The sequence below is a fragment of the Pelecanus crispus genome, chromosome 3 (genome assembly GCF_030463565.1).
Source record: "Pelecanus crispus isolate bPelCri1 chromosome 3, bPelCri1.pri, whole genome shotgun sequence".
NCBI classification, from domain to species: domain Eukaryota; kingdom Metazoa; phylum Chordata; class Aves; order Pelecaniformes; family Pelecanidae; genus Pelecanus; species Pelecanus crispus.
In genome coordinates, this window is record NC_134645.1 from 46,349,266 (window position 1) to 46,370,002 (window position 20,737).

Consider the following 20,737-nt stretch of genomic DNA (forward strand, 5'->3'; position numbering starts at 1 on the left):
AAAGGGGCAAGGAATGGAAATGAGGAATGGAAGGCACAGGGATAATGCAATAAAGGTTAAGGTAGACAGGATGCTGCCTTGAGCAGACAGCACAGTTAAAATCAGGTGAGTAGATGGTGCACTCCAGAAATCTCTACAACTGCTGAAACGAGAGACACTGTGGTGGGGGAGAGGCTGCTGGGAACCCTGGGTCATGGGCTAGAAAACAAGAGCCGCTGCGGGTGGGAAACTGCAGCCCTGTTGCTGAGCACGCAGTTTATCTGGGTTATACTCCTGTTGGGGCTTTGCCCAGAAACGCAATCTCTGCCGGATGCTCTGCCACAGCTCAGGGGATCTCCACAGCAGAGAGTGGTGGATAAAGGGGCCAGAGGAGAGAGGCCAGTTAATCCACCGTGCGAGTGCGCTGAATCCAGAGGCATCCTGCGAGCCTCCCGCAGCAGAGCAGGGGCTGGGGGCAGGGGCATTGCTCAGGAGCTGGGGTAATTGTCAGGGCAGAGTGGGACTGATGCAGAGATCACACCATCTGCACAAAGAACAGAGGTTTGGACAGAGGGAGGTGGGTGAGGCAAGGGGAAAACACGTTTGGGACTAGGATTGCACTCACTGAGCACAGGATCCACCCCCTGCTTCCAGCTCTGGTTCCCACACTCCCGAAGTCTCCTGCCCCTAGGATCCTGGACCAGCAGGGTACAGAGGGGCATTTTACACAGCAGGCCTTGTCTGCGATAGTGACTGACCTTGGAGAGCTGCATCTGGCCCATGACTCTCCCCCCCAACCTTTCTCCTTCCCGCCACACCGGCTCCTCCAGTCCGCACTTGCTGCCTGGCTCCTTTCCTGCACAAATAATTTTCTTGAGCAAACACAATTTACGGGGATGGCGAGGGGGGGCTGCAAAAGTGACGGCTATTACTGTTCTCTCTGGGTAAAGTGGGCCTCATTACGAGCTCTCTCCATGGCTGGTCAATACTGCTTCCCCAGAGGCTGAGGGACATTTCATTATTCTTCACATTACCTTGTTCATCTCCTCCACGTTTCAGGGGGTATTTATTGAACGCTTTGCATAAGCAGCTTTAGAGCAAAACAGCACACAGAAAGCATGGACAGAAAATACTCTTGACTAAGCCGGAGCAAGCAAGTGGGGTGTCCCAGCATCGTCCCCCCAGCTGGCAGCCACCACCTGCTGCTGTGTGTGGTACCACCATCCTTCTGCCACACTGCTGGAGAAACCGGATTCCTCCTCCTGGTCTTCCCCAGCACTGCTTATGGAGACAGAGGTGGCAGTGAGGATGAGGGAGCGGAGTCTGTTTCTGGCTTCATTCCCAAGCCACAGAAAAAGTCTTTTGTCTATGCTATAGACAGCACACTACAAGCCCCGAGATGGGGCTGAACACAAACTCATAAAGCAACTTCTGTTCAAATTACAATAAAATGTGTTAAACTGCTGCTCACCATGATTATTTTCCAATTACATTTCAGTTTAGCTCAATTACTTTCCCATTGCTGCTTCTCCATTTTTTTCCCTTTAAATAGCTGCTCCCTGTTCTTCCCCCGCCCCGAGGCCAGCTCTGCTGTCTGACCCCCCAGCAGGGCAGCACTGACCAGTGCCTAAGCAGCCCATGGGTCTTCAGCCAGGCACTTGCTCCTGGAGGGGCTGCGATACTGCACAGGACACCTTTCTGGGGAGGGATCTTCCTTTATTCACCCTTACTTAGGCCTTGGGAGCTTCCTCCTTTCCCCATTCCTGATCCTGGGTCCCTCCTTTCCCTGGCATTGGATCCAAGGCCCTTGGTGCAGCACTGCCACCCGTCCAGGAGGCTCCGGAGCCCAGGGGGCTCAGAGCAGCCCTTCCCTTTGCAAGGCAACAACAGAGCTCAGTGGACATTAATCCCTCTTTCCTTTTGTTTAATAACCTTCATCTCTCTCTCCCCCTGCCTTTGCATGGGCCTGGGAGACATAGGGGTCTCTCTTTGTTTTGGATGCGTCCCTATTTAGGAGGTTAATTACAAAACCTGTAATTCTATGGCCCTCCTAATGTTAAACAGAACAAAGGTTAATTGATGTGATTACGGCTTATGAGCTGAATTGCAGTCCTTAGTGGGATGGATGATTTCAGACATATGGGCTGCAATTATTTCTCCCTCTTGGCTCATCGGGGTTTTGCTAAACCCATAGTAGGGACCTAATGATACTTAATGGCATGAAGATAAAGCGGTTAATAGTTACATAACTCTCTAAAGTTTAGTGTTCTTAAAGCTGAGCTGACTGCCATAGGGTGTTTTTTGAGCAATGGACATGAAAGCACAATAACAGTCATATCAGGTAAGACCAGAGACCGGTCTCGCTCAACAGCCTGTCTCCAGCCAGCAGCAGATGAGGGCAGGGCAAGCACACCCCAGGATTTCCCCAGATTACTCTCCCAGCCACCTTGCTTAAAGACGTGTTAGGTCACACATGGCATTCCTGTGTTTAATACTTCGCTATGGATTCTTCCTTCACAGAGTGGTCCAGCCGCATTTGGGATGCTCCAGATGCCTGCTGCCCAGGCGTTTCACTGCTCAGCAATGCTTCTGCTGTGGAGCCACCTCCTCTGGTCTCCTCTGAAACTGCTGCCTGCCAGTTCCCTCTGACCCCCCCCAGTCCTGATGCTGGGACAGAACAATTGCTCCTTGTTCTCCTTCTCCACGGTACTCACGATTTCATAGCTCCTCACTTGTCTCTTCCAGGCAGGGGGGTCCTAGCCCCATTCATCATTTTTCACACTCAAGCCATTCCCCACCTTTAGTCATCCTTGCTGCTGCCTTACTCTGACCCTTTTTTAGCTCTACTATATAAATTACATTTGAGGTGGAGAAGCCAGAGCTGTATACCCTACTCAGCTCATGAGCAATGGCATAATGATGTCCGCTGCTTTGCTTTATTTTCCTTCCTATAGCAGAGCTAGCAGGAGCTTCCTCTACCTCTGAACCATCTCACTGACCTGCCATGCAACAGGCTCAAAAGGATCACATCGGGTTTGCAGCAGATATATGACCCACTGTGGTGTGAGACATGGATGAAGAGCCTCAGAAACATAACAGACCCTCCTAGCACTCAGATATAAAAAGAAACTCCTGCACTCAGGACTTCCAGAAAAATTAATAGTGTCCTCACAAACAGCTCATTCATTGCTGTCAGTTCTCCATAAGAGCTATAAAGTAGCTTGAATTAGAGCAAAATATGCCTGACTGGTGCTGAGTTATGCCCAGATATAATTCTTGCAATGTACACAAAGCACAGTTATAGAAAAACCTATAGATTTTCCTTGGTCCTTTCCTCTTTACTTTAAAATCCTCTCTGGGCAGAGAACAAGCACAGGGACTCTAAGCTCCAAAGGAACCTGTATGCGAGAAGTAAGAAAAACTAAGAAACTACTTTCTCTCACAGTGGGCACATTTCAGCATTACAATTGTAGTCAGTGATCCTTCTATTATAAGAACACAAGTAGTCATTCTGGGTATACAAATATTGAAGTTCCACACAGTATTTCCATGGGTTGCTGGAAAGACCATTTCCTCCAGCCATGCACTAGGATTTCAGATGCGTTCTCTGAATTTCAATGGTGACCATGCAGATGAACAAAATAATGCACATTTTTGATGGCACATTTGGCTAGAATGGCATTAAATTTACAAGAATAAATTCAATTAGTAGAACTGTTCATTCCCCAGCATTTAACTTATTTACACTGAATAAACACATCAGACAAGCCCTTCTCTAGAGATTATGCACAAATGCTTGGCAATGGGAACGTAATCCTTGGTGCATGTGAGTACAATGGAAGGAAATTAATAATTTTTTGCAAAATAATAATTATTTTGCATTTATATCAAATGTTATATTCAAGGATCTCAAAGCACTGAACAGGTGAGGAGTGATACAATGCTGCCTTTTCTAAATCTTGCTTATATGGAGTTATACCTATAGCATCACAGTATTTCACTGGCTACAGTACATTGGTCCAGAGCACAAAACTCCAGCCGTCCTGCAGGCATCCTCCCTCTGCCCAAGCAAGGTCTACTCCACAACCACAGATGCCACAGAAAGAGCAAGTAGACCTGAGGGCACATGCTGGTTCTTTTCTAGGGCAGAGCTTTGTGCAGGGAAACTTCTTGGATGATGCTGGGGAAGGAGCCAGGCTTCACTGCTACCAGAGGAAGAGCAATAATGCCCAGAAGATCCTGCCAAACTGTCCCAGCAGAAGTTGTCTCCAAACCCAGACATCATTTTAACCTCAAAGAGCTTTGGCACAGAGAGGCAGGGAGTCCAATCCAATTATTTTCCATTCTTGAACACAGGCCTTTTCCCCTCACTGCTAACAGCGACCAAGAGGTGAGATAGCCTCACACTCAGCCCCTGCTGTCAACAAGGCAATGTGTTTTTGTTGGGACAATACACTCATTCTCACCTGTTTTCTAACAGCCTGACAGAGCCAGGAGCTTGCCAGCCTCTGCTGTCACCTTTAGATTTCTCTTAGGTCCCTTCTCCTCATGCCCACACCTTCCTCTCTCCTCGCTCCCGGTGAGAGCTGCTCTCCTCCAGAGGAGCAGAAACCCCAGCAGATGCTCATGCTTCTCATACTGGGGCTGAAGGGAGCAGGGGGGGCAATGCAGCTGGGGCTCTGTGAGTTGCCGTCTTCGTTAGGGAATGCAAATGGGACTGCTTGAACTCATTTCACAAATGGCTTGTCACAGCATGGCTGACATAGCGAGGGGGTCACTCTGAACTTGGCAATGGAGAAGAGCTGCATAATACAGACCAGCTCTTCCCTCCCTGCTCTCCACCACCACTCCTTTTGTTTTCAGCACCACGGGCCTCCGCTTTGCTTCCAACTAATGGCTCCTTTGGCAAGTCCCTTCAATAGGCCACTTGAAAAGCACAGCTCCACTGCAGAGGGAGGATGAGATTAAATGTAAGGGAGAGACAGGAAGGAGGATGAGGAAGGCAGGCGGAGATCAGCAATGAGGTGGGAAGGAGAGATGGAGGGATGAGAAAGCAGGGTGCAGAAGGCAGTGAGGGAGAGACAGGAGGGGAGGAAGGATCATTTTCAAGTTGCTAACAGCATGGTCCTGAGCATACCTTCCTAAGCATGCCCACAGACACGGGGGACTTTAACCATGAGCAGAGAGGGAAGCAGAGAAGGGGGGCAGGCAAACAAGCTGTAGTCCCAGCGGCTGGACAAAGGGTGCCTCCCAAAGAGATGCTATTCTCATTCCTGCAAGCAAGATGCTGATCACTCATTTGGTCTCCCAGATGAGGATTCCCTTCCCTTCTCGCCCCACCATAAAGCTGGTCCTGTCACTGGTCCCCAGCCACCCAGCAATAAGGGTGCCTAGGGGACCCTGCTCCTCCAGGTGCCAGCAGCGTTTGGAGGGAGGACAGCCAAGGCAGAGCAAATCCCTGGCCTTTTCCATTCTCTGTCTGCAGGTTCATTTGCTCAATCAAGCCTTGGCCACAGCTCAGCAGAGATGCCCAGGGTCACTTTATCTTGCCTGTTTGTTTGGGCAGCCAGTCAAGCAGCCAGTAGCAGAAACAATAGGATTTTCTCTTTTGTGCGTGCAGGCAAAATTAGATGTGATTTGTACTCACCGCTGGATCTGCACCAAATGATGCCCCCCAGGGCACGAGCTGTCAGGCAGTCGAGGAGGGGCAGCCCTTCCCATCACAGCAAGAACTTTCCCCACCAGAGCAGCACAGGCAGCGCGGCCAGGAGATCACCCAGGACATCACCCCAGCTCATTCAGATTGTTTGCTGCCAGAAGGCTGCCCTGGCTGCCTGTCACAGAAGAGGCTGGTGGCCTCCATTCCGCTTCCTCCTCCACCTGCAGCGGGAGCGAGAGGCACGAGATGCCTACCTCTGCATGCTCAGGGATACACCTCCAGCACACGCACGCCCTCGTGCTCCCCAGCCTCCCAGGGAACTTGGGTGTCCCCCACAAAACTCACTGGACTCAGGCCCCTCTCACGACTTCTGCTTTGGGCCAGCTCCAGGACCACGAGGATCTCCTTGGTCAGCTTCGGGAGGAACGCTTGGCATTGTCCAAATGCAAGGTTTGCCTTGCAAAGAGGCTGGCCGTGGCTTCCAGGAGTCCGAGGTGCCCTCCTCTTGGCCGACTGCCCTGGGAAATCCAGTCCCTGGATGTCTCAGCAGCTGACTGATACCTTGCTATGCTGCGCCCTAAAGTCTACAGTGAAGGACAGGTGCTAAATATGGACCTGCTCTGCAGACATGACTCACGCTCCGGCAGGGTCATCCTGCTCTCCATATGTGCTCAGGACTCACTTTCCTTAGCCCACTGTTTTCCCCCACTGCTGTCCTCCTTATCCACCCACCCTCCTGCCAGGGCTGCCTAATATGACCATGAAGATAATGAAATCTGTTCCAGTTGTTAAAAGCACTGCTTCTGCACAAATTGCTTGTTCAAAACACCTCCAGCAGGTGCCACAACTTGCAGCTCCTGCCCTTTCCCAGCCAGGCTTAGCCCAGCAGGCGATCACTCCTTAACCCCCTCCTGCCCTCTCTGCTGGCTCTAGTTGAGGTGCAGAACCCCAGGACTAATGCCCGCAGTGCGAGGCTCCCCATGTGCAGGTGAGGAGTGCAGGCAGGAGGCCCTCCCAAGGGCTCCCAGCCAAGGGCTGTTTCCCTAATTTTGTAGCTGGAGCAGCTCAGGGTCAAGCAACGGTCCGGACAGGCTGCATCAGTTTCTGCTGCAGACTCTTGCTCTGTAACCCCAGCCTCGTGGCAGCCCCACGTCCGTGAGGTTGCTCCGTGGAGCAGTTGGCTGGCATCAATCTCCTCCTCCAGCCTCCTGTGCCAGCTGCCAGCAGAGGGGCCGGAGGACACCTGAGTCTCTGGGAGTGCTGACAGAAAAAATCAAAGATTGACCAAGTCACTTGGCTTAGCAGGGAAAGGAGCGTGCTTTGCCAGTTTCATCGCCCAGAGAAGCAGTCCCTCCTCCCCCAGGCCCTGAAGAAGGAAGGGGTTGATGTAGGAATGCCCAGCTGAGACCTTCCTCTCCCACCTCCCCACCTCACGGCACAGTGCCATGATGGCCACGAGGCTAAGAAAAAAGGCTAGGGCTTTTTTTTCAAGTACATGTCACATTTCCAGGGCAGGAAGGTTGCAAGCCTCTTAGGAAGGGGTTCAGAGATGTCCTAAGGCAAAGCCCCCAAGGCCACCCTCTGTGAGGTGCCCTGAGCGTTGGGGGGTGGGCTGAGCTCTGAGGACCCTTCCTTCTTCCCAGGGGCATCTATGGGAGAAGTTTTGTTGGAGGGAGCAGCACCTCACAGAGGGAGAGAGGCAGTGAGAGAACTGGTTATGGGGAAGAACCAAGGTGGTGTGTATGCTAACGGGAGGCTGAGGTGAGGGAAGGCAGCATCCCAGACAGGCAGGAGGGTCCCCTTCCTCCCGCTCCCTCGGGGGTTCATTACAGGCTGGTATTTGCGAAGCAGCACAGCCATCCGATCAGGTGTCACTCCCCACCACCCAGCGTATCGACAAATCCCCTCCCACGGGAGCCCAGTTAATTTGCTTCCCGTCTATTGATCCCTGTGGCAAGTCACCATTAGCAGCAGCTCCGCCTGCCTCCTCCTCCTCTCTGTGCTCTGCGCTGGGGAGGAAGGGGAGCGGCAGGCTCATTACTGGAGAGAGGCGTTTACGGGCGACCGGAGATGAAAGGTGCCAAATTGCTCCCTGGGCCCACTCCCCATCAGAGAGAGACCCTTCTTATTTATAAGGCCAGCAGCGTTCCCCTGATTAGTGAATGCTTTCAGGCTCCTTCTCCCCTGCACTCAGCATATTGATTAGCCTTTGTTCACTGCTTTATGAACCCGTTCGTTAATGGGCTGGGAGCTTGTAAATGCGCATTGGATTTCCTTTTAAATCTGCCTGAAGGAAGGAACTGCTGAGTGTTTACAAGGGGGAGAGTTTCAGCCCTGCTGCCACTGCTAGCAAACTTTGCTGAAGGCTGAGAGCGGGGTCACCCCTTCCCTGCATCACGCCCCCGTCCCGCTCCACCTTGGCTCCTCTTGGCCAGGGCACGCTTTGCTGAGGGAGAAGAGGGGATGGACCAAGGAGATTCAGGTGGTTCCTGCCCTTTGTGCCTTACCCCACACCATGGTCCCTCCCAGGCTGCGCCCCAGCCAGGGCTCTGGAAGGGGCCCAGGGCACACCACAGCTTTCTCCCCAGGCACAGGTGACACCTTTCTGCTCTCCCTGGCTGGTCTTGCTCTGTTGACTCTGTCCATCGGTGTCAGCTCTGTGGTGCCACCCGTGGGATGTTTCTCCACCTCTCTCTGGTGTTTTCCCATGCCTCTGTGAGGTACCGGCAGCATCCCCATCCTCTGCCCCATCCCTGATACTTGGAGGAAGGAGAAGGCACCAGTCCCCAGGGAGATAGATGGGGAACACTCCTGGACAGGTTGTTCATGGCAGGCAATTTTCTAAGCAGCTGACAGAAGCAAAGCAGATACTACATGTGTCTAAGGGAGGGCCCCTTCCAGTGCCACATGCCACGCTCCCCTGGGCATGGCATGAGAAGTTTTGGGGTAATGCCAGAGCCTTGCCACAAGCCATGGCAGACAGACCCTTGCAGTTGATCCTTTTGCTGTCACTTATGAAAAATACATTTATCTCCCCTCTCTCCATGTCACTCCCATTATTTTGAATACTAACTGGATTCAGTGAAATGGCAGATGGTTGGCATTCTCCCCAGGAGGAAAAGAGGCTGAGCTGCCTGATATATATTGCACGTTCAGTCCTATTTGCTCAGCTGTAGATCTGCCTGTCCCAGACTTTACTAGGCCATCCATCCTCTTACTATCAGCCATCACTTACTCCTAAAACTTTGATAAAGCTGACTCCGAGCATTATGGCCCCAGGTGCTCCTTCCATTGGTTAAACCCTCTAGTTTCAGGCTTTGCAACCTCCGCTTCCTTTCCTCACTGCAGTTTGATTTATGAAGCTGTAAGGTTTCTTTTCAATGTCACCAAAGTGGGTATGTCAGGGTCATTTTGATTGCAGATTTTCTGGTTTGGAAGTGTTGGAGTGTCCCTCACAGAGCTCACAGCAGCCTCTGGTAGAAGGGATCCTCCCCTACCCAAAGATACATCTCTGTTATTCGAGCTAAGAGTCATTCTTTCAGCAGAAAGTCAGTAGAAAGCTATTAGAGCCTCTTGAGCTGGCTATTGCAGGGAAACATTATCGCTTGTACTAAGCTAATGTATTGCTTTTTCTTGCAATACTCCAATGTATTGCTTTTGCTTGTAGTTCAGTGGGTCTTTCCAGGGAGCCACAAGCCTAACCTAATGTTGTAGATGCATTTTCCAGGCACACCATTCTGTTACCTGCTTCCCTTATTCAGAAAGCAGGAATGCAAATGTCATAGGCTTGATGTAGAGTTGTTGGCACAGCAAAGCAATAATAAAACCAGGACTCTCCAGCCTCCATGTTGCTAGGAAAGTGGGAATCTGATTTATATCATTTAAAAAGGGCAAGGTTCAGGACTTTTAGCACTTTGAGGTATGTCTTGGGGTCTGTGAGACCAGCGAACCATTTCTGGGGCATGACAGCCATGGGAACAGCATGTCTGTCAGCCAGTGGAGTCCCACCTCCTAATCTGGAGTCTCTTCTAGTGCAATGGGTCCCAGTTTGGACGAGTCCTGTTTGATCCAAGTATTCATTGGAGACCTTCTGCTGTCCAGGCATTAGGGGCCTTCATCCTCATACATCTTGCTCAAATGCTGCAGGACACAGCGTGTGGCAAACAGCAGAAATCCCACCTAGAGGGACAGGAATATCCACAGTCGTGACACTTTCTTCCCCATCAGCTGCCATGTACCCAGGACACACCAAAAGCAGAGCCATTTTATTCAGGCATTTCTTCACAGATTGCACCCACCTTCATTACTGTGGCAAGACACAGCTCCCAGGGAGTTTCACAGAGCAGAGCCCATTCTCTGGCTCTGCTGTCTTAAAAATCCCACTGTGGAGGGAGTTGGAGATGCTGTTTTTTTTTCTCTAGGGCTGCACCTGCCTGCTGTTCTCACTGAAGAAGGAAGCTTGCACTATCCTCTGGACTATGTGTACACACTGAGGCGATGCTCACATCCTCAGCTGAGTCCTTGGTTGGCTCTGGGACAGGAAACCTGCCAGAAGAACCCAGGAGCCACAAGAGGTAGCCTTGGGGAATTACTAACAGGTATTTCTAGTCTGCTGTGAGGTTCCCCTCTGGATCAGTACTGACTTGTGCATCTCAGATCAGCTTTAGAGAGAGCCAATCTTTTGCACCATTGTGAAGTTACAGCATTGATGGTTGATAACCATCCAGGATCTCCTGGTGCTTTCTGGAAGAAGGGCTTCAGTGCTCTTATCAAGCTACAAGTGAGGTGTTGACCTCATGGAATCCTGAGGATTGTCACAAAAGGTGCAGTGTTTGCTGGGACCCCCCTCAAATCAATGTCTGGTTATTCATTCATGGGAAATGGGGTATCGCATCATTACAAGAGCAAACACAAGGCAACACAGAAATCATGCTGTAGCTAAGGCAGAAGATTTACAAGAAATTACTTAGTGTCATCTGATTATGACACTGCTGCTCTGGGCTTATAGATGATGCCCAAACCCTGTAAAGACTCCCAACTCACCCTGAAACCCAAAGAGAAAATGTGACTGGAAGAAGCTTTGTTGATCAGCAGAAAACAAAGTCTCGTGGAGGCTTTCTGCTAGGTCAGCAATGCCCAAGGGGACCTCATGAAGACTGATTCTCCAGACACAGAAATATCCAGGGATTTTTCATTTTCCCATCTGGAACATAACAACAGAGTAGAGATCCTCAATGCCAATTAATTTAAAGCTAGGACAGAAATTGCCAGCCATCTGTAGCAGAACTAGAGAAAAGTCATCCAGAGATTTGTACCTGGAAGCCAGAGAAAGGACTTGTGGCTCTCTTCAGTGAAGTCTGCCTGTGCTTTGCTATCTCTCAAAAAAATCCAGAAGTAATAAAAACAGCTGCCACCTAAATTTCCCTTTTCAGTGCATAAGACATGAGGAAGGGGTATGTTTGTGCATACAATCCACAGACAACCCAAAGCCCAAAGTGTACTGAGATGCTCTTTAGAGGGGTCCTGGCTGGAAGCCAATTGCATTTTTTATGAAAGGTTTTACCTCCTGAGATTTTACAAACTTGCTGCATTCCCTCAAGGGTAACTCCTTTCCTAGAAGCTACAGCAAGGTCTCTGGAATAAAATTCTACCAAAGAAACACTGTAATTTATCAGTGCCTTCATTTCTATCTGTAGCCTGTCCTGCTGCAGCACCCCAATCCATCCACCCACATATCTAGTCACATCGAGGCAGCAAAAAAATTACACAAGTTCAGGGGACCTTTGGAGCTGACTTTCTGAGAAAACAAGTTTGTTCTTTATATCTATTTCTTTTTCTTTGCAAACAAGAGACACAGAGATACTTCTTGCCACCGCCCTTTCTGCAGCGCTCCCTGCCTCCAAGCAGCAGCTGACAGCAGTATGTTTCACCCAAAGTCTGCGACTTTGTCCTTCGTAAGAGCACTTCAGAGCTATCACCATCAGGAGAACCAAAGATCAAAAATAGGGAGAGAGAAGTAGCTCAGCTGCTGTAAGACAGGGAAAGGAGACAGCAGAGAAATACCTTTTATTCACCAGAAATGAGCCCATTCCCAACAGTCCCATCCAGGAAGACTCTGGCAGCCAGCTCAGTGCTCCAAGCCTGGCCAGTGCTCTGTCCACGCATTCGAGATGGAGAGGCTTAGCTCCGAACTCCAAGTTGAACCCTGCTGTAGTGTCCAGGGAGACAAATTATTCCTTCCTGATCAGCATCTAGCCAAAATTAGGAGTATCTGGTCCTGAAGTGAAGAGCACACAGCACAGAGACTGTCCTTGCATCACCTTGGAGATGTCACACAAACACCACCAGCCTCTCATGGGACTGCTTTCCATCTGGTACATACTGTGTGTGATGGAAACACGGCAGGACATGGATCCAGGAACATTCAAGGAGATAAGGGATAGCAAAGAGGCAGATAAGAGTGTAAATTGGATTGGGGTAACGCAGAGGTATCCTGAGTACTATAAAATGCCACAGATGGGGAGGCAGCCACATAAAATATAGTGGCAGTGTAAAAATCAAAGTCTGGCACTAACAGCTGTGATCTTTTTTAATCTATTGATTAAACTAGTGATCCTTTCCAGCCCTAAACACTACTAATCTGTTGCCCTGGGAATAAACTTGGAGCTGGGAAGGAATAAGTTTCCCTCTTAGGAACACTTTTCAAGCTTTTAGTGTTTTTATCAAACTGAAGTAGGGTTTTGAAGAAAAGAAAAAAAAAAAAGAAAAAATCACAGAAAAGGTGATACTCCTCTAATATCCAGGGAATCGGAGTATATGGAGGGGAACAGCATACCCCAAGTTTAGTTAGTACCCTAACTGCCAGGTTTGGGCACACTGACTGAGCCCTCACTGTCTCTCCCAGCGGAGCTGTCCCACATGGGAACAAGTAATTAGGAGACACCCAAGCCATGTAACACACATGCAGACACAGAGGCACAGATAACCTGGAGAGACAAACTTAAATTATTGGGGCAACTTGGAGGTGCTGCCTCTTATTATATGTAGGGCTGCCATTTCTAGGTGGCAGCTGGGAGGATTTAACGTATTACAGCGGCACTTCAGAGCCACATTCAGCCTGAGTATGAGCCCTCACTGTTGCACCTAGATCTTTCTACAGACTCTATGTGAAGCGAGGCTTGGGAAGTGGGGGACCAGAGTCAGGCTGAACTGCTAATCTCACCCAGCCAGAGCAGTTGTAACATCTGCAACAGCAGCGGCAATCTGAGGATGAGGAGAAGGAAGGAGCCTGGAGTCAGCCAGGAGAAGAGCTGGGACCCCTTTCCCTGGAACCAGGTCCCCATCTAAACACACTGGGATCATCCATGTGGGTGTCAACGTTGCTAGATGCTTTCCCGATGACAAACATGCATGTGCAGATGCTGTCCAGTGCCAGAAGCCCATTTGTGTCTCCTCCTTATTCCCTCTGAATCGTCCCCTACAAATAAAGATTTTTCTCTCCCTCCCTCCTCTTGCTCTCATTGAAGTCTAGAATCGTCCCGGCTCCCTCCCCCTGCTCACGCCTGGGCCAATTTAGAATGTTAATTAGTGGTGAATTAGCAGCACAAATCCCATTCGAAGCCCCAGACCCACTATGATGAATTCCTACGAGGGACCTGACAAATCTTATGTTAATATCTTCCTTTTCTTCATCAAGCAATTACTTCTCACTTCATTTGTCTGCAAAGGCTGAGCCCACACTCTCATCTCGGGTGCTGGCATGTGTGGTTCAACTTTGTCAATTAATTATTGAATGGCTTATTTCACGCTGTTAGACTATTAAAAAAAAAAAAAACAAAAAACCATGTGAAAGCACCTCCTTAATTATTAAATTTCAACATGTTGGGCATTAAAGCTCTTAGAGGGAATGCTGACACCAGCCTTTCCCCTCCTAAAACTTGCTGCCATCACCACCGCAGCTGGGTCCCTGCCTGGCTGTTTTAATCACAGTGGCACTTCACCTTGCCGTGGAGAGACTGCAATGAGTCCAGCCCTGATCCAAAGCCTGATGAAGTCAAGGAAAAGATTTACATCGTCTTCAAAGGGACTTGAGTCCTTCCCAAAGACTGATGTGCTCTTATGACATGGGTGCTTTGAGGATCTACTGCCTTTCTGATAAGAAATATTAGGAGGCTAGCTAGGATAGTTGAGACCAAAGATCCTCCTCCACCAGGGTGACTCACAGAGGTTCAGGGCAGAAGAAACAGCTGATTATCTTTGCCCTTCCTAATAGCATGGTTTGGCAGTCAGCAACCCTTGAGTTAAGCCCAGAAACATGGTGTCTAGGCTTTTTTTGTTGATTAATGAACTGAGTCCCAACCATAGTGCTACTAACTGTCCGTACCCAAAGGGAAACTAATTCAGAGAGCTACTAAAGAAACTACTAGAAGCTACTAGAGAAACTAAAACAGAGACCCTAGCTCCTGGTACCTCTCCCTTGGGTACGTCTCTTCCAAGAGGTGAGCTCTTGGCTGGTGACTTGCTGAGCTTGCAAAGAACAAGGGTTTGAAGCAGGTGTTTTGCTCTTGCCTGTCAGCTCCACTCAACATCCCACTGGGGAGCTGTGGGCAGAGGCCTGAGTCACTCTGCATCAGCACCAAAACAGCTGACCCATCTCTGCATGCTCTCCAGCTGACTGCCAGAGTGACTGCTAGCTGCAAGTGATGGGCTGCCCCAGGAGACCCAGTGATGGTATCCTATCCTACAACCTCTTTTCCTGGCTTCCTCCAAGTCAGCAAGAGAGAAAGATCTTCTGGTGACAGGAGCAGCCTGTGTACCTCCTACTGAGCCCACTCTCTGGTTTCACCCTGTCCCCCTGGAGCATTCAGCAGGAGGAAGCATCTCAGGGCCTGTGACCACTGTGGTCTTGCACGCCCACCTCCCTTTAGCAACAGCAATGCCTACCCCACAACCTCAAACACAGGGCAGCTGCCCCCACCTCCTGCTGGCTCTTGCTCAGTCCCAGCCCAGCTGCTGGGACTACCACACTGCATCCATTTTTTATGGGGAACCAGATCTTACAAGCTGTTAGAAGGGCTGCCTGGCCCAGCAAAGGCAGCACTCAGGTTCAGAGGAAAGACTAATATCAGGAAAGGGCTGTGGGGATACCTCCAGCCTCGTCCTGCTTCTCTTTCCCATGCAAGCACCTGCAGCGAAGCCAGCAGCTGAGCCCAGGGCCTCCAGTACAGCAGCACCCACAGCCCGGCCCCACACTGTGCATCAGGGTGCCGAAAACTATATCACTCAAGAGCAGAGAGCAAGAAATGCAGCAGGACTGTGTATGGGAGGAAAGGGGTGAAAAGGAGCAAAGGCAGCCTAAGTTTCAGAAAAGACTCCCTCCCTCTCCCCCCCAATAGATTAAAGACTCCAGAGCTGACTGCCCACCAGCAGGCAAGGAGCATCTATCACAGGCACCAGCGACTGCAAGGCCTGCTTCTGCTGCAATAGCTGGGACTTGCAGAGCCTTTTCTTTTACTGACTTCCAGTCTGGAGCAATAAAAATGCCCCTCTGTTCCCTGCAGCTGACTTGCAAACCACAGCCCAGCACATCAGAGAGAAGTGAACAATTAAAGAGACAAAGTGCTGAAAAATACATAACAAAAGCCCTGCAAACGGGTACTGGGAGCCTGGAGAACAAAGGCAATGCGTGTTAATGATGAACATGATTTGGTTAATTTTTAATAGTCCATAAGAGAAGCAATGGATGGGAGAAGCAAACGGGTGTCAGGCAGGAAACTCTTCCTTTCTTTGCGATGCTCTCCTCATTGGAGATGACAGACTGCCCCCTCCCTTCCCACCGGGGACTGCCTTCACATCTCTGACCCAAGAAGCTTTCAAGGGATGCAGTGCAGATGGGGTTTTAAGTTTTATATATGAGCTCCCTGCACCCAGAAATGTAGCCCAAGAGCCCTGAGAAAGTCTGGCAGGGAGCAGAAGGATCTCAGCTCGTGATGCTTTCAGGAAGTTTAAGCTCAAAGATGTTGCTGCTTGGCCAGGGATGAAGGTGTGTGTGCCATAGAGCTTGCTTGGGCCCCTTGCCCGGCTGCCTTGCTGCAGGAGAGGTACCACAGCCATGCATGTGCTGAGGAACCAGAGCCAGGGATGTGCTTGCTGGCTCCTAGCCGGGCATGTACATGCGTATCCCTGAGTTTGCATCCAATATTTCTAGGTTTTCCCCCAGTCTTTCCTCCTCCTGCCCTCTGTGATCATGTGAAGATCAAAAATACTGTCTTGCCCAACACAGAAACGCTAAGTGGAGGAGGGTAAACAGGGCATCAAGGCCAAAGGTACAGGGAAAGGGACGTGCTGTCACTCCGTGACAGAAACGCTCTCACCTCTGTTTGCAGCTAGTGGAAACACCAGCCAAGATCAGCCCTGACAGTGCAAGCAGGGCAGGACACGTTAATGCCACTTTGACGTGACATGGACAGATTAGCAAGAGCCTGGGGTGCTGCTGCAGTGATGGCCAGTTTTGCTGCACACCTGCCCCTCAGGGAGCTGCTCCCCGCCTCCCCCCCCCATGCCCACCCGTGCACACACAGCTGGCTGCCATCAGGGTGCCCAATGTGTTGTATCGCATTGAGGGACAGCCGTGCAGGCTTCCCGCTCTTCCTCAGTGCCTTTGCTCACTCCTGAGACCTCCCTTGCTGACTCGCTGCTCCCCCCTGCAAGTGTCTCCCTCCTTTTGCTGTGCTTGCCCCTCTCTGCCCCTCCATGAGCTAGCAGCTCCATGACAGACACCCTCCTGCACCCTGGGCACCAGCACATCACCCCGCATGCATTTATAGTGTTAGAGCAGCACAGCCCTCAGCTCACAAACCCCTGCCCTTCACAAGTCCTGCAAAGTCATCACCAGAGCTCCTGCAGCATGCCAGCCTGGGGAAGGAGGGACAGAGTGACCCTTGAAGACATCCAGTGCTTTGCACAGGTCCCCAGCTTCTCTCTGAACTTCCCTTTGTTTCCCTACCCTTCCCTGCTCCATCGCTGTTGTCTTCCCCATGATAGCTAACAAGGTTCCTAACCCTGACTCTTCACTTGTGAAGCCACCTTTTCCGCACTAAACCCCCCATGTGGAAACCCCAGACAAGCTGAAGCAAACCAATTCCTGTGATTTTGGGCTGAATCCCTCACCCCTTGCTTCATCTCTGCTGGGGGGTGGGTGGTAGCGGGGAATCCTCCAGCAAGTGCTGGGCAACATGAACAAGTTTGGCTCTCCAGACATCCAGCTGCACTCTGCTTACAGCACCGCACCCACACACCTATACTCCCTCCCAGCAACATCCCATCCCTTACCCCAGCCTCTGCTGCAGTGTGGGAGAGCAGGGGCATGGCAAAATGTGGATGGGGCAAGGGATGGGCAGCTGGGCGTGGGTCTGGTCCGAGCATGGACCGAGAGTTGATCAGGCCCAGCCAGCATGGGTTCATGAAAGGCAGGTCTTGCTTGACCAACCTGATCTCCTTTTATGATCTGGTGACCCATCTGGTGGATGAAGGAAAGGCTGTGCACATCATTTACCTGGACTTTAGCAAAGCCTTTGACACAGTCTCCCATAATATTCTCCTTGGGAAGCTGGCAGCTCATGGCTTGGACTGGCGTAGTCTTCACTGGGTAAAAAACTGGCTGGATGGCCAAGCCCAGAGAGTAGTGGTGAATGGACTTAAGTCCAGTTGGCGGCCGGTCACGAGCAGTGTTCCCCAGGGCTCCATTTTGAGGCCAGCCTTGTTCAATATCTTTATCAACGATCTGGATGAGGGGATTGAGTGCACCCTCAGTAAGTTTGCAGATGACACCAAGCTGGGTGGGAGTGTTGATCTGCTGGAGTGTAGGATGGCCCTGCAGAGGGACCTGGACAGGCTGGACCCATGGGCCGAGGCCAACTGTATGAGGTTTAACAAGGCCAAGTGCTGGGTCCTGCACTTGGGTCACAACAACCCCATGCAGCGCTACAGGCTTGGGGAAGAGTGGCTGGAAAGCTGCCTGGCCAAAAAGGACCTGGGGGTGCTGGTTGACAGCTGGCTGAACATGAGCCAGCAGTGTGCCCAGGTGGCCAAGAAGGCCAACAGCATCCTGGCTTGTATTAGGAATAGTGTGGCCAGCAGGAGCAGGGAGGTGATTGTCCCCCTGTACTCGGCGCTGGTGAGGCCGCACCTGGAATACTGTGTCCAGTTTTGGGCCCCTCAATACAAGAAGGACATTGAGGTGCTGGAGCGTGTCCAGAGAAGGGCAGGGAAGCTGGTGAAGGGTCTGGAGCACAGGCCTTATGAGGAGCAGCTAAGGGAACTGGGGTTGTTGTCTGGAGAAGAGGAGGCTGAGGGGAGACCTTATCACTCTCTACAGCTACCTGAAAGGAGGTTGTAGTGAGGAGGGTGTTGGTCTCTTCTCCCATGTGGTTAGTGATAGGATGAGGGGAAATGGGCTCAAGCTGCACCAGGGGAGGTTTAGATTGGATATTAGGAAGAATTTCTTCATGGAAAGAGTAGTCAAACATTGGAACAGGCTGCCCAGAGAGGTGGTGGAGTCACCATCCCTGGAAGTGTTCAAAAAATGAGTAGACGTGGCACTTCGGGACATGGTTTAGTCTAGTCTACCCTTGATTGGTTTAGTGTGGACTTGGTAATGTTAGGTTAGTGGTTGGACTGGATGATCTTAAAGGTCTTTTCCAACCTAAATGATTCTATGATTCTATGATTGGCAAAGGAATGGCCATATCCCAAAGAGCCATGAAACTCGGGATCATCATGGAGCCACTTACTCAGGTCAAGCAGGAGTCTGGCATGGTCATCACACCCAGCCCCTGGGAGAGACAGTCCCAGAGAGAGCCCATCGCCCATCACCGTGGCATGAGCCACGTGTTGGGGTGCAGCAGTCATGGGCCACTCACACAGCAGCTTCTGCACCCACATGAGCTGGTGAAGCCCAGAAGAGCCTCCACACGTGTTGATGTACCTGATGTGCTTTCCCCAGCTCTCACCAAGTACCTAAGCCTACAGGACCACAGGGTCTGTCAGGCAGCGTGGCCATCTCACCTCCACAACAGGAGAAACTCGCACTGCGGATCCCAGCCGAGGGGGGCTGCAGTGGGGACGGGAGAGGGAGGGGACGCATCCTCCCAGGAGCTACAGGCTGGTGAGACGCTGGGGAAAGGACTGTCAAAAACTAATTTAAAAATGTAGCACTCCGCTTGATTTCATGTCTCAACATGTCGCTTAACAGCAATTTAGTCATCCCCCCTGCCTTTCACTGAGGCACTGACACTTTTTTAATAAAAATACGTAGAGGAGCTTCAGGCACTTTATTAAGCGCACAGCAAGGGTGCTGGCACCCATGTCTTTGCCCCATGCTCCCTATTAGTGTAATGAGAGTTTGCAGGAGCACAGGAGCTGGCAGAGGCCCTTCCACGGATCCAGCTGAATGCTCACGACCTGATTTCCCAGAGCACAAGCTCAGTTTCCTCTAGAAATCACATCTTCAGCTGGTGCCCAGGGGTGGGCCCTGCCTAGGTGAAAGGCATTCAGCAAACCTGATCTGCCAGCAAGCTTATATAATTATTAGAATTTCTAATTTTTCCCCCCTTTTTTTTTTTGGTCCTTTTTCTTTTTTTTTTAGTGTCCCCAAGCCATGTTGCGATGCAGAAGCTGCTGCTGCCATGGTTACAGTCCCAGCCAGCCTATACCCAGCTCTCAGCTACAGCCTGTGGAGGGTGATGAGCCCTGGGAGCCTGGCTGCCATGCTGACCCCCTTCCTGGGGGACAGGGCCACCTGGCACCATCCCCAGCCAACAGCTTCTCTGGTCACCCCTGCATCAGATCTCCATATCCACAAACTTTCTGGCTTTGAGCTCAACACAGCCCTGTTGCACCGAGGCAGCCGGCACATCACGGTCTGCGGCGAGCCCTGCACCCAAGGGAAGCAGCAGTGGTACTGCTGGCAGCCAGCACAAGTGGGTCTGGCTGATGCTGGGGTTGCCGTCAGGAGACAAGCCCCAAGCCAGCATGCTGCGGGTGGCTGTGAGTAGGCTGGAGCTGAACAGGCAACTTCCAGGACCTTGTGGTTCATTTTGTAAGCTGCTTATCTCTCACTCACAGGTAAATGTCTCTCTCCTTCTTAATCTTTCTGAGAGGAAAAGCCAGTCAGTGGTCAAAGAGGTGTCATTGCACATCAGCTGATGTGACCCAAAGGCCTTTTCTTGCCAGGGAAAAGTTACTGCCCTTTGTCCATAGTCATCCCGTAGCATGGCTCAAGTATTCAGCTGGCTTTTTTGGGGGCTCAGGCTTATACTAAGTGCAGGTAAAGCATGCTCTGTGTCATCCCAGTGATGGCTCAGCTCTGGACCCAAAGCATAGCCCGAGTTTGGCTGTTTTCTTTGGGACAAAGGACCCCAAAAGCAGAGAGACAATCTGCATAATCAAGATGGGTGAACAGGTTATGGGATCCTCCATGCACCTCCTCCAGGGGCACTAAAGAGATCTAAACTCAGTGTCCTAACTGGACTAGAGATGTCAATTATCCTTGAAATCCTGACCTGATGCCAAACCAGGAATCTCAAGGGAAGCCCTCTTTTCCCCTAAGCTTCCCAGGCCCACATCTACACCACAAGCAGCCCAGTTAAGTCTGCAACCAACCTCTGGATGCTCTTTGTACTCCTGCAGCTTTGCCCATCCCTTAGCAAACCCCCCCCGGTCCTGTGTGCCCAAGGACACCCCATCACCATCAAGGCTGCTAGCTTTAGGGTGGCAGGGACATTTTCCTTGCACAGCTAAGGGGTTAAGCCCAGGGCAGGCAGACTGATGTCCTTCCTGAGCTGACTGCCGCTGCCAGCAGCACCCCTGGGCTCTGGGAGATACCTCTGCCCTGCATGCCAAAGCAGTGGGCAGCTGCCTGAGCCTCCTTCCTTGCAGGGATGGGGAGTAACTATGGTAACTGTCTCCGGCTGCATCCCAGCTCCATGCTTGCCTCTCCTCAATTCTGCTTGTGTTTATCTTCGATGCTCCTTTCGCAGCTTACTCCATGCAGAAAGCATAGTATTGCAACAGCTTCCAGCCTCCCCTCCCCGCAGACAG